This window comes from Mya arenaria, chromosome 17 (assembly GCF_026914265.1).
Source record: "Mya arenaria isolate MELC-2E11 chromosome 17, ASM2691426v1".
Lineage (NCBI taxonomy): Eukaryota > Metazoa > Mollusca > Bivalvia > Myida > Myidae > Mya > Mya arenaria.
The window spans coordinates 18,335,543-18,347,493 of NC_069138.1; the positions used below are offsets into that span (position 1 = coordinate 18,335,543).

General features: G+C 34.7%; 1 long non-coding RNA gene across 1 annotated transcript; it reads right to left on the reverse strand.

The window, feature by feature from the left end:
* Nucleotides 1–8,780: 8,780 nt before the first annotated feature.
* Nucleotides 8,781–11,714, reverse strand: LOC128222915 (uncharacterized). Its single transcript, XR_008259252.1, has 4 exons — nt 11,057–11,714; nt 9,699–9,774; nt 9,428–9,472; nt 8,781–9,287 (listed from the first exon to the last, which is right to left on the reverse strand). It is a non-coding gene; the product is annotated as an uncharacterized LOC128222915 (long non-coding RNA).
* Nucleotides 11,715–11,951: the final 237 nt, after the last annotated feature.

The window sequence follows — 11,951 nt, forward strand, 5'->3', positions numbered from 1 at the left end:
ATTGAAGGGTCCCTGAGAGTGACAGTTCAACCACCGCACACCTATCCTGGGCAGAACCAGTACTAGGTGCCTTCACCTCTGCAAGGAACTGACAACTTCTGTGCATGCCAGGTGCAGTGGTACAGTGCGAATGGTCGTAGAAAGGATTTCATAACCAATCACAACAGAGGTGACCTGGTCCGCCCGGGAATCGAACCCGGGTTGTCCAATTCAGAGTCCAACGCTCTACCGATTGAGCTGACCGGGCGGACATATTAGCTACATTAGATGACAAGCCATCTATGCTGGACATTCTTCACAATAAAATGTGATGTCACAGGAGCTGTCTATCTCAACAGCTCACACTGTCCGTATTTGACTAAAGGAATGAATGAAGTCACTGCAGAAGTTAGATTGAGGAATGTCCATGTCACTACCCATCATTTGGAAGGAGTTGGATAAAAAAAGTGTGGCCTATGTATTGAAACAGGTCCGATTTCCAGTTACGGACAGTCTTGATTTGTCTGATTACATTTTTTACCAACATGATGGTCTAAAAGAACACTTACTGGTAACTGGTAAAATCATGGCCCAGTTGTACCAAGAGGCAGGCGAGTGGGAAGTTACTAGACTCCATTTCTTTATGGGTTGATCTGAGGTTCCAGTTCAGTTAAAGTACTGATGGAACACCAAGTGTTTGCCATAATACAGCAACATTTGATTTGTAACTATGTATTTGTTTGAATTGTTGAAATAGTACTGTTTACTTAAATAATGTGTATGTATATGAAGAATAATATTATAAATAATTTGTAAGAACCTTTTGATATTAAGTAAAATGTTGATAAGTCTTAAAATATGTATCTGCGAATCATTTTTGTATATCTGTAAAGATTACATTGCCTATATTCCTCAATTTATATTTTTCTTTTAGCCAGTCAATAACTTTTCTAAAGTTCTATCTTCAAAATTGTCGGGACAGGGATTATAGCCCTTAATTAACCCAAATATGTAACATTCAATGCAAAATTTCTAATTGGCTGCATTTAGGCAGTTCAGATGCAGGAACAAACATCACTTGGGTCCTTAATAATAGCTTTCCATCTGACATTGAAGATCCAATAAAAGGAATTTGTCATGTGACTGTTTATTAACTCTCAATTTATTGAAAGTGAAATTACTTACATGATTTGTAAGAACTAAATTATAATGATATCAAATGATTGTTTAAATTAAATAAAATAGATGATTACATACATGAACTATTTTTATTTCTTGTTTGTCAATATGAAGAGTAATGCAATGGCTTTTGAATTTCATAAAAAAGGATTGAAAAATGTATGTTGATTGTTTAAGCAATTAATTAAGTAATAAAAGTATTTTTTTTTTTTTTTTTTCAAATTGTGCTATCTTATAATACAGATCATTATTTGTTTAATTTTGGTACAAATGAAGTATATAAGGTATGTCTAATGTTACAAATAGCAAAAATTGAAATGCAAATCATGGTGACTTGACTAAATGTGAATGCTAATTGAATCAAAATAGTTAATAAATAATAATGTTCATTTGAAACAATTGAGAGTATAAGTTTGGTTTGTGTATGCCATATATTCCCGGGGGGGGGGGGGGAAGGGGCGGGGAATGAAAAAATGAAAAGTATATTACTATGCGCAGTGCTATAATAATTAATAAGTAAATGTTTTTAGCTCACCTGTCACATAGTGACAAGGTGAGCTTTTGTGATCACAATTTGTCCGGCGTCCGTCTGTCGTCCGTCCGTAAACTTTTACTTTTAACGACATCTCCTCATAAACCGCTTAGCCAATTTCTTCCAAACTTTACAGGAATGTTCCTTGGGTGGTCCCCTTTGAAAATTGTTCAAAGAATTGAATTCCATGCAGAACTCTGGTTGCCATGGCAACGGGAAGGAAAAACTTTAAAAATCTTATTTTTCAAAACCACAAGGCCTAGAGCCTTAATATTTGGTATATAGCATCATCTAGTGGTCCTCTACCAAAATTGTTAAAACTCTTTCCCTGGGGTCAAAAATGGCCCTGCCCCGGGGGTCACTTGTTTTACATAGACTTATATAGGGAAAACTTTAAAAATCTTCTTCTCAAAAACCACAAGGCCTAGAACCTTGAAAATTGGTATGTGTCATCATGTAGTGGTCCTCTACAAAATTTGTTAAAATTATTCTCCTGGGGTCAAAAATGGCCCCGCCCCAGGGGTCACTAGTTTCATTACATAGTGTTATATAGTAAATCTTTAAAAATCTTCTCCGAAACTGTAAGGCCCAGGGCTTAGATATTTGGTATATAGCATCATCTAGTGGACCTCTACCAGATTTGTTCAAATTATTGCCACAGGGTCAAAATTGACCCCGCCTAGGGGGTCCTTGTTTTTACGTAGTGTTATATAGTAAATCTTTAAAAATATTCTTCTCCAGAACCGTAAGGCCAGGAGATTAGATATTTGGTATACAACATCATCTTGTGGACCTCTATCAAAGTTGTTCAAATTATTGCCACAGGGTCAAAATTGGCCCCGCCCTGAAAGTTATTTGTTTTTATATAGTCTTATATAATAAAACTTTAAAAATCCTCTTCTCCAAAATATAAGACCTAGAGCTTTCATATTTGGTATATAGTGTTACCTAGTGGACCTACACCAAAGGTATTCAAATTATTGTCCCGGGGTCAAATTGGCCTTGCTCAGGGGTCATTTGTTTTTACATTGTCTTGTCACTGAACATCTTTTCCTCTGAAAGTAAAGGTGAGAATGACTCCATACTTGATATGTAGCATCCTTACATGGTCCTTTCTTTGTTCAAATGGTTTTGTTTGGCCCCTTTTAGGGGTCACCAGAGCAAAAAATAGAAAAACCTTTAAACAACTTGATCTTATTAACTGCTTGATGGATCTTCAAGTCTGAAGCATCCTAGCATGGGCCTCTGTCAGGTCTTTTCAAATAATTTTGTTTAGCCCCTTTTAAGGGCCACCAGAGCTAAAATTAGTAAAAAAAACTTAACATTTTCTTCGCATGAACCCCTTGATAGATCTTCAGCAAATTTGGTTTGAAGTGTCCTTGCATGGACCTCTCTTAAATTTGTTCACATAATTTTGTTTGGCCCGGTTGCCATGGCAACCTAAAGGAAAATGTCAACAATTGGTTATAATCATCTTCTTCTCCTAAACCGCTTTGACAATTTTGATGAAACTTCATAGGAATGATCCTTGGTTGGTGCTTTTTCAAAATTATTCAAAGAAATTAATTCCATTTAGAACTCTGGTTGACATGGCAACCTCAAGGAAAAGTGTCAACAATTGGTTACAATCATCTTCTCCTAAACCGCTTGGACAATTTTGATGAAACTTCATAGGAATGATCCTTGGTTGGTGCTTTTTCAAAATTGTTAAAAAAAATTAATTCCTTGCAGAACTCTGGTTGCCATGGCAACCTGAAGGAAATTATAGGCTGTCGTGTCCGCGCTGTGACTTTCTCTTGTATGGACAGATTTTAAAATGAAAATGCCATATGTTTTCAACATACCAAGACAACGTGTCGTGTGCAAGACCCATGTCCCTACCTCTAAGGTGAAAGATACACTAAGTGTTTATACACAATGGAATGCTGAATATGAGGACATAAAGAGTGTTGGCTGTCATTTAGTATGATTGTTTTTTTTTTTGCTCAGAGGCAATTTAATATAACTTGCAATATGTATTTGACACATAAAGGCAAGATAAACTTTTTATACGCCCGAAGGGTCGTATTATGTTATGGCCTCCATCATCTGTCCGTCTGTCTGTCCGTCCGTTAGCAATTCCGTGTCCGGGCCATAACTTGGTAACTAATAAAGCGATTTTCAAATAACTTTATACAAATCATCACTACATTAAAAGGATGTGTCGCGCGCAATTTCCAGGTCCATACCTTAATGACTAGAATCACCATGGGGGTGCGTTAGCAATTCCGTGTCCGGGCCACAACTTTGTCACTAATAAAGTCATTTTCAAATAACTTTATACAAAGCATCATTACATTAAAAGGATGTGTCGCGCGCAATTTCCAGGTCCATACCTCAAAGCCTAGAATCACCATGGGGGGGCGTTACAACTTTGTCACTAATAAATTCATTTTCAAATAACTTTATACAAAGCATCATTACATTAAAAGGATGTGTCGCGCGCAATTTCCAGGTCCATACCTCAAAGACTAGAATCACCATGGGGGGCATTAGCAATTCTGTTTCCGGGCCATAACTTGGTAACTAATAAAGCAATTTTCAAATAACTTTATACAAATCATCACTACATTAAAAGGATGTGTCGCGCGCAGTTTCCAGGTCCATACCTCAAAGACTAGAATCACCATGGGGGTGCGATGGCAAATCCGTGTCCGGACCACAACTTGGTCACTAATAAAGTCATTTTCAAATAACTTTATACAAAGCATCATTGCATTAAAAGGATGTGTCGCGCGCAATTTCCAGGTCCATACCTCAAACACTAGAATCATCATGGGGGGGGGGGCGTTAGCAATTCTGTGTCTGGGCCACATCTTTGTTACTAATAAAGTGATTTTCAAATAACTTAATACAAATCATCACTACATTAAAAGGATGTGTCACATGCAATTCCATGTCCAGGCCATAACTCAAAGACTAGAATCACCAATGGGGGGCGTTAGCAATTCTGTGTCCTGGCCACATCTTTGTAACTCGTCCGTTAGCAAGGGGGGGGGGACGTTAGCAATTCCATGTGCAGGCCATAAATCAAAGACTAGAATCACCAATGGGGGGCGTTAGCAATTCTGTGTCCTGGCCACATCTTTGTTACTCGTCTGTTAGCAATTCCGTGTCCAAAAGGATGTGTCACGCGCAATTTCCAGGTCCATACCTCAAAGACTAGAATCAACATTGGGGGGGCGTTAGCAATTATGTTTCCGGGCCACATCTTTGTTACTCGTCCGTTAGCAATTCCGTGTCCGGGCCATAACTTGGTAACTAATAAAGCAATTTTCTAATAAAGCGATTTTCAAATAGCTTTATACAAATCATCTTTACATTAAAAGGATGTGTCGCGCGCAATTTCCAGGTCCATACCTCAAACACTAGAATCACCATGGGGGGGGGGGCGTTAGCAATTATGTGTCTGGGCCACATCTTTGTTACTAATAAAGTGATTTTTAAATAACTTTATACAAATCATCACTACATTAAAAGGATGTGTCACATGGAATTTCCAGGTCCATACCTCAAAGTCTAGAATCACCATGGGGGGACGTTAGCAATTCCATGTCCAGGCCATAACTCAAAGACTAGAATCACCATGGGGGGCGTTAGCAATTCTGTGTCCGGGCCACATCTTTGTAACTCGTCCGTTAGCAATTCCGTGTCCGGGCCATAACTTGGTAACTAATAAAGCGATTTTCAAATAACTTTATACAAATCATCACTACATTAAAAGGATGTGTTGCGCGCAATTTCCAGGTCCATAACCTCAAAGACTAGAATCACCATGGGGGGGCATTAGCAATTCTGTGTCCGGGCCACATCTTTGTTACTCGTCCGTTAGCAATTCCGTGTCCGGGCCATAACTTGGTAACTAATAAAGCGATTTTCAAATAACTTTATACAAATCATCACTACATTAAAAGGACCTCAAGCCGAATCTTCTTCGGGCGTATAATGCTCCGTTTCGCGGTGCTCTTGTTATGTACTTGTTCATAGATCAATGTCACATTGGGGGGCATTTGTCACATACTTTGACAGCTCTTGTTCAATATTCTTTGAGAAACAAGCTATATTAATAACAAAGGTTAAACTCTTTTACTCAGGTGAGGGATTTAGGGCCATCATGGCCCTCTTGTTTTATGTATTATTTATTTATCATATGCATTGACAATTGATTATAATTTCATAATATATTATTTATTCTTTTATTGTATGTATTCTAGATCATTAAATAAATATAAGTAAATATGCATTCAAATTTCTGTATTTAGTCTTAAATAATAAATGTTGATATTGTTAAGACCAAAATCCGCTGGACTTTAGACCAATATTCCCTGGAATTCAGACTAAAATCCACTGCAAAGCCTCTCAAAAGTATGGCATGCATGTATTTGTGTCTGTCTTTTACCTTAAAGGTTGTACCCACCAGGAATACTTTTTGTATCCTCTCAAAATTCAGACTAGGAAACTGACTTGAGGTTGAGTATATAAGATTATGTTTTTCATCATCTTCAGACAAATAGAAAACAGCTATCAGCTAAAATCTTATTCAACAATAAATGTTTGAGAATGCTAAATATTAGCAGTACACAGGGTATAAATCTTGTGAAACACATAGCAATAACGTGCTAAATAATGCACGTGAATCTAGGTAACTTGTAGTAGTAGAAGTCAAGTATCATCTTGGTTTATTACAGCAGAAGCAGTGATTACGAACTTCGTAATCACAGCCCAAGAAACAGAAGCGTTTTTATTAAATCTCCCAGGTTGCGGAAACATGGCACATCGCAGGTGCGGATCCAGGAATTGATGTTAGAGGGGTAGAAACTTAGGGGCGCAACTTTTGACATGTGCTCCTCCCTCAGAACCGAAAGTATATGGCATAAACTGTTTTATGGGAATTTGGGGTTACTCCCTCATGTATGTAGTCGGAAATGGTGCATTATGAGCTTATTTTATTACCTTTGTTTCTCCGATATTGATGAAAACAGTAAACTTCGATTATTTTAGAGGTGGCGCACGCCGGGCGCTTAAACCGCAAGCGCTTCGACCAAATTCCTTGAGCTATACAGTCGGTCCAAGGCCAATTCCCCGCTATTTTGGCGGGAACACAAAACCACCGACTGTCCCCCCGGACCTGGGGTGGGGGGGATGCTTACCATTGACTGATGCATTACTTTAGCGACAGCGATAGGTTTTCATATTACTTTTTCCCTGTTTGAATGTAATATCTTAATTGTCTGTTAATATGTTCACTGATAAAACTTTTGCGGCCTGGCACATTGCATCTCATTAGTCATGGCAGTATTCTTCAAGTTCAGGCTTCTTTTTTTCAAAATTCAAAATGTTTATTTTCTAAACCATTCATTGATTTATCAACACCATATTCACACATTCTCATTTACAAGAGGTTTGATAGTGATAAATCAAATGTGTAACGCATGGCACCATCACTCTGGTGAACGAGAATAATTTCATATTGCACAATGTACATGAAATAATGACAGTATGGCGAGTCGTTCCTTCACTATTTTTACCCATAAATACCATAAATTAAGCCTTTTCATACAATAGATCTCCATCACCTCTCCGACTCCTTTATAATTTGTGTAAATATATGAACATAATCATGTGGTCTTTAACAAAGATAGAAGTGTAAAAAAGTTTATATCTTCGACTTCAAAGAACTTCATTAATGCTAATTCTTGACCAAATTTTAGTTGCCTTTAACCTTGAAAATAATCGGTTAAATGGCAAGATGTTTGTAATCAAGCTTAACGACAGCGTTTTTGTGACATTGATGAAAGATGGATTTTTTTTGTTTGTCTTTTTTTTCAATCGGATAAAAAATTGTACTAGTATCTGATACAGGGTTAACGAAGCAATACGATGGTTAGACGTCATGCTAACCATTGTATAGTATAACAGCGATGAGGAATATGGATAAGTCGACAGTTGACAGGTAAGGACATTGTAAGAAGTGTCATTTTGCTAATTTTTGCTTAAAATATGGCAATATTTTTCTTTATTCCCATTTCCTACATGTTCCCATTACAAAATCTTACCTGTCCTTCCAATTGGAAATTTCCCATTTTAAAACTGAACTTTATTCTCCAATTGGAATTTTCCCATTAACCAAATATTCCAATTGGAATTTTCCAATGTTCATACTTTCCCACTTTGAATGTGGGAATCCTCCAATTGGAAAGATTCACTCATGGGAAGGATTCGCAAACAAATGCCTTAAATGAATCTATCGGTTCTTCATTTTTAATGAATATATTATTTTTCATGTAGTGAGTGTAAAATATTCTTAATTAAACAGTCAATTTCAATTTTAAAAAATTATGTTCCGAATTCTCCCACAATTTTAATAGAGCCAGTTTTCCAATTGGAAAAGCTTGAAAAAGCCATTTTCCAATGGGAAGGCCATTTTCCAATGGGACTCCCATTGGAAAAGTTGACTTTAAATGCCAAAAAAACATATTTCTAAATTAAATTTCAGGAAACAAAAAAATATCTCTTATTAGTATTACCTAACACATTTTAAAAATACAAAAATAAAAAACATTGGGTGAAAAATAAAAAAAATAAGTTTGCAAAAATTCCGGATTTGCAAACTTAATCCGGATGCTGTTTGAATTAGTTTTAATAGCTATTGTTAAACACGCAATCATGAACTAAGTCGGTGATGATGGTAATGCTAATTAAGTATTGAAATCAGTTTTTTATAGAGATAAACAATCTACAATCAGTGACCTCAAAACAACTTAAAGGTTAAAATGTTAACAAACATGTCATTACGAATGTGTCTTGCTCGATATATATATATATATATATATATATATATATATATATATATATATATATATATTCAACAATTGATTTGTATAATCTACAAGTATAAATAATATGTTATTCCTTTGAGTGTATTTAAAGTGACACTCTTATTCAAAATCAATACATACACATGAATTACAAACAGAAAATTTGACTGATTAACATTAACTACTTACTAAATAATGCATTTATGCAAAATATGAACTACTGATAAGAAGATTGTAAGCGTGAATTTAAAAGCAGAAAGCGCAAAAATATTAAATGATTGGTGATCTGCATTATCAGCTGATGTTAACTTAGAATACACATATAAAAGAAATAAGTATACCATGTAGTAACAACTCGGTTAGCGTATGCATGAAAATCCGGACTCGTTGTCATTGCAATAGTTTTAAATTGCCGCAAGTGTCCGTAATTTCAAATTTTCAGTTTGTAAGCAGCCTTTTGTAGTTTTAATTCCTATTATTTTTCATTAAGCGGGAAGATTATGATGGTTCGTATGATCAAGATTGGATTGCTTCCATTCTGAAGCATTTGAATACAGTTCGTGCTATTGTCAGGGTATTGCCACGGTATTTAAGGTTCCCTCATCCTTGGGAAATATAGCAGGAGGATTAGTCATGACCATGCATTATTTTCAAGGTATCTCATGTATCTCTCATTATTAAAGACTCCCTCTTGCAGATCCTTTGCCAGTAATACATGCTTCTTGTGGGGTTGGTAGAGACTAAAAAGAGAAGTTGAATCCTAGAAACATATAGTGTATACTTTTAACGGTAATAATCGCGACATAATTAATACGTTCAATATTGCCCTTACCTTTTCATCAATTTTTTAAACTTTACAATATTAACGTGTATTCCGTACCTTTTTTATGATTTCGACGGTTGTTTTGTAGCAATTTGTGCTGGTCTGGAAATATGATTGATAAAGCCTTCAAACCAATAATTGCATTTCATTTTTAATTAATCAAAAGCAAACAATGGACTGTTAAACTATTAAACTATAAGGGTAAAAAAAACAGATTAATTTAAATGAAAGGATGAATGTATGATCTATTTAGTGAAAATGAATTTGCCACATCTGCCAAAATATATCAGAAAAACAAAACATCTAAATTTTGATTATTAGAATATACCTTTTTGCGAAGAGGTAAATGACAGATAACCAAAGTGAAGGTCGAGCACGTATTTCCTTTGCTACATCAGATAGACCTGAAAATGCAAAGATTGAAAGTTGTCTATGTCGAGTGTTTTTGGCTAATACGCAGAGATGGTAATATAGGTCATCCTTATTGATGTAAAACCCTTAGCTCCTTAACCTTACGACATGTATAGCTTGCCACCTTGAAACGTTTATTGCAAATCTGATGATCTCATTGTGATGAGATGTATATTATGTGTATGGCGTATTAATGAATAATATATTAAGTTATGTTACATGATTAAATTCTGTAAAGTCAGTGCCTGTAACAAAATTAACTAGATCGGTTTTTGGCTTTTTTGACCAGATGAAAGGTAAGCTACAAACGCAGTTCATAGATTAAATGTAAATTAAGTATTATAATAATTATATAATGAAAAACAAGATTGGTATAAAATGGTTAGTTATGTATTTAAGTGTCAGGTTTTAATGTGTTGTTTTTTACCTTGTAACAACCAAATGTAATGCATAGCCACTTTTAAATTTTATAACTATACATATTTATATAAATTATTAAATAATCGAAGAAATTGTTAAAAGAATTAGCAGCACAATGTTCTTTGCTTTTGTTTCGAAGGAACTCACTCTCAAAAACTATATTTAATTTGAAAGAAGATTACAAATCGTCTCGAAGCTTGAAGGTGACAATAACACAACTGGAGTTGAAGTAAACTTAATACAGTAATATGTAGATAAAGTACAAAAAAACTGTCAGACTTTCTAGAAATTTAATTATGTAAAGCAATAATATAAAGATTGAAAACTGCTTTACATAATTGAATGTCATAAATTCAGGATACTTGTTGATTTTAGCGAAAGGTCGTATTGTATTTAACGAATGCGATTAGAAAAGGATTTTCCGTTTCTTAAATGCTCATTTTCGAAGTTTATTTGTAAATTATTTTGTTTTCCTAAATACACCAATATTGAAAAGGGTGATAACTATACCGTTATCTGTGGGACGCTCCTCGCCCAGAATTAACAGTTGATGACGTAGCGGTCATTTTCTATTTTCGGTTCTTGGATAACAAGTTCTCGTAAGAGTGTTTTTATAGTTTTTTTTGTTTACTCTTTTTTATTTTAAAACAATAATGAACATTAATGCATGAGCTTTGATTTACCTTTCTTGATTCCAAAACATAGCAGTTATTGCACGAAAATATCCTTAAAGTTAACAGGGCATATCAAATTTACGACACCGGCAAGTTCCAACTAAGATTTTTCTTTGTTATAAAATGTTTTTGGTCATGATACAGTATTCAGTAGTCAAAATATAATAACGTTAATACTTACAGCGTTGCAAGAATTCGAAGGCTCTTATAGCGAAGGTCTGGCAATTTTCGTATAAAAGGCTGTACCCTTTTTCCGTTTCGTTCTTAAAAAGCCAATCCATGAGCAAACGTACTACTGAATGCGCTTTAGCAACTTGACTGCAGGAAACCTTCGAGATCCTTTCTTTGCCACAAATGAATTTAAACACCTCCTCCCTTGTACCTCGCTGAACTAAAATACATTCGGTGTTCTTTTCAACTGAATACCATTTGCCATCACACGCACCAAAGATAACGAAATCGTGTCGAAAAATGGATGTAACAGGCTGCAATTTGATTAAATCATGCTGGCATTTTTCCACAGTGTGTATTAACGCATTTGGAATTATTTCTGAAAGAAATAGACTTTGTCACAACATATTTAACACAATTTCACCATCTGTTGTTATTCGTAGAATTTTTACAGTGGACTTATATATCTATAAAGATAGCGAGTTGAGTTTTATTTACTGCTAAGATAAGGTATTTTTCAATGACCAATATGTAAATAAAACTTTAATGCAGGCCTTTAACTTGAAAACGGTCACATTATTTTGCCTTTTAAACTGTGTCAATGTGATAATATTTATTACTGCAATGTAACTATTGTGTAGCAGAACGAACATTTTGGCTAAATGACGCAGTGCTATGATTTATCTGCCGTAACATTATGATTTAAAACAATATGATTAAGGTTTCAATTAAACATTCACGATTTCGAGATATGAAAGTTTTGAGTTTTTCATATATATATATATATATATATATAAATATATATATATATATATATATAAATATATATATATATATATATATATATATATATATATATATATATATATATATATATATATATATATATATATATATATATATAT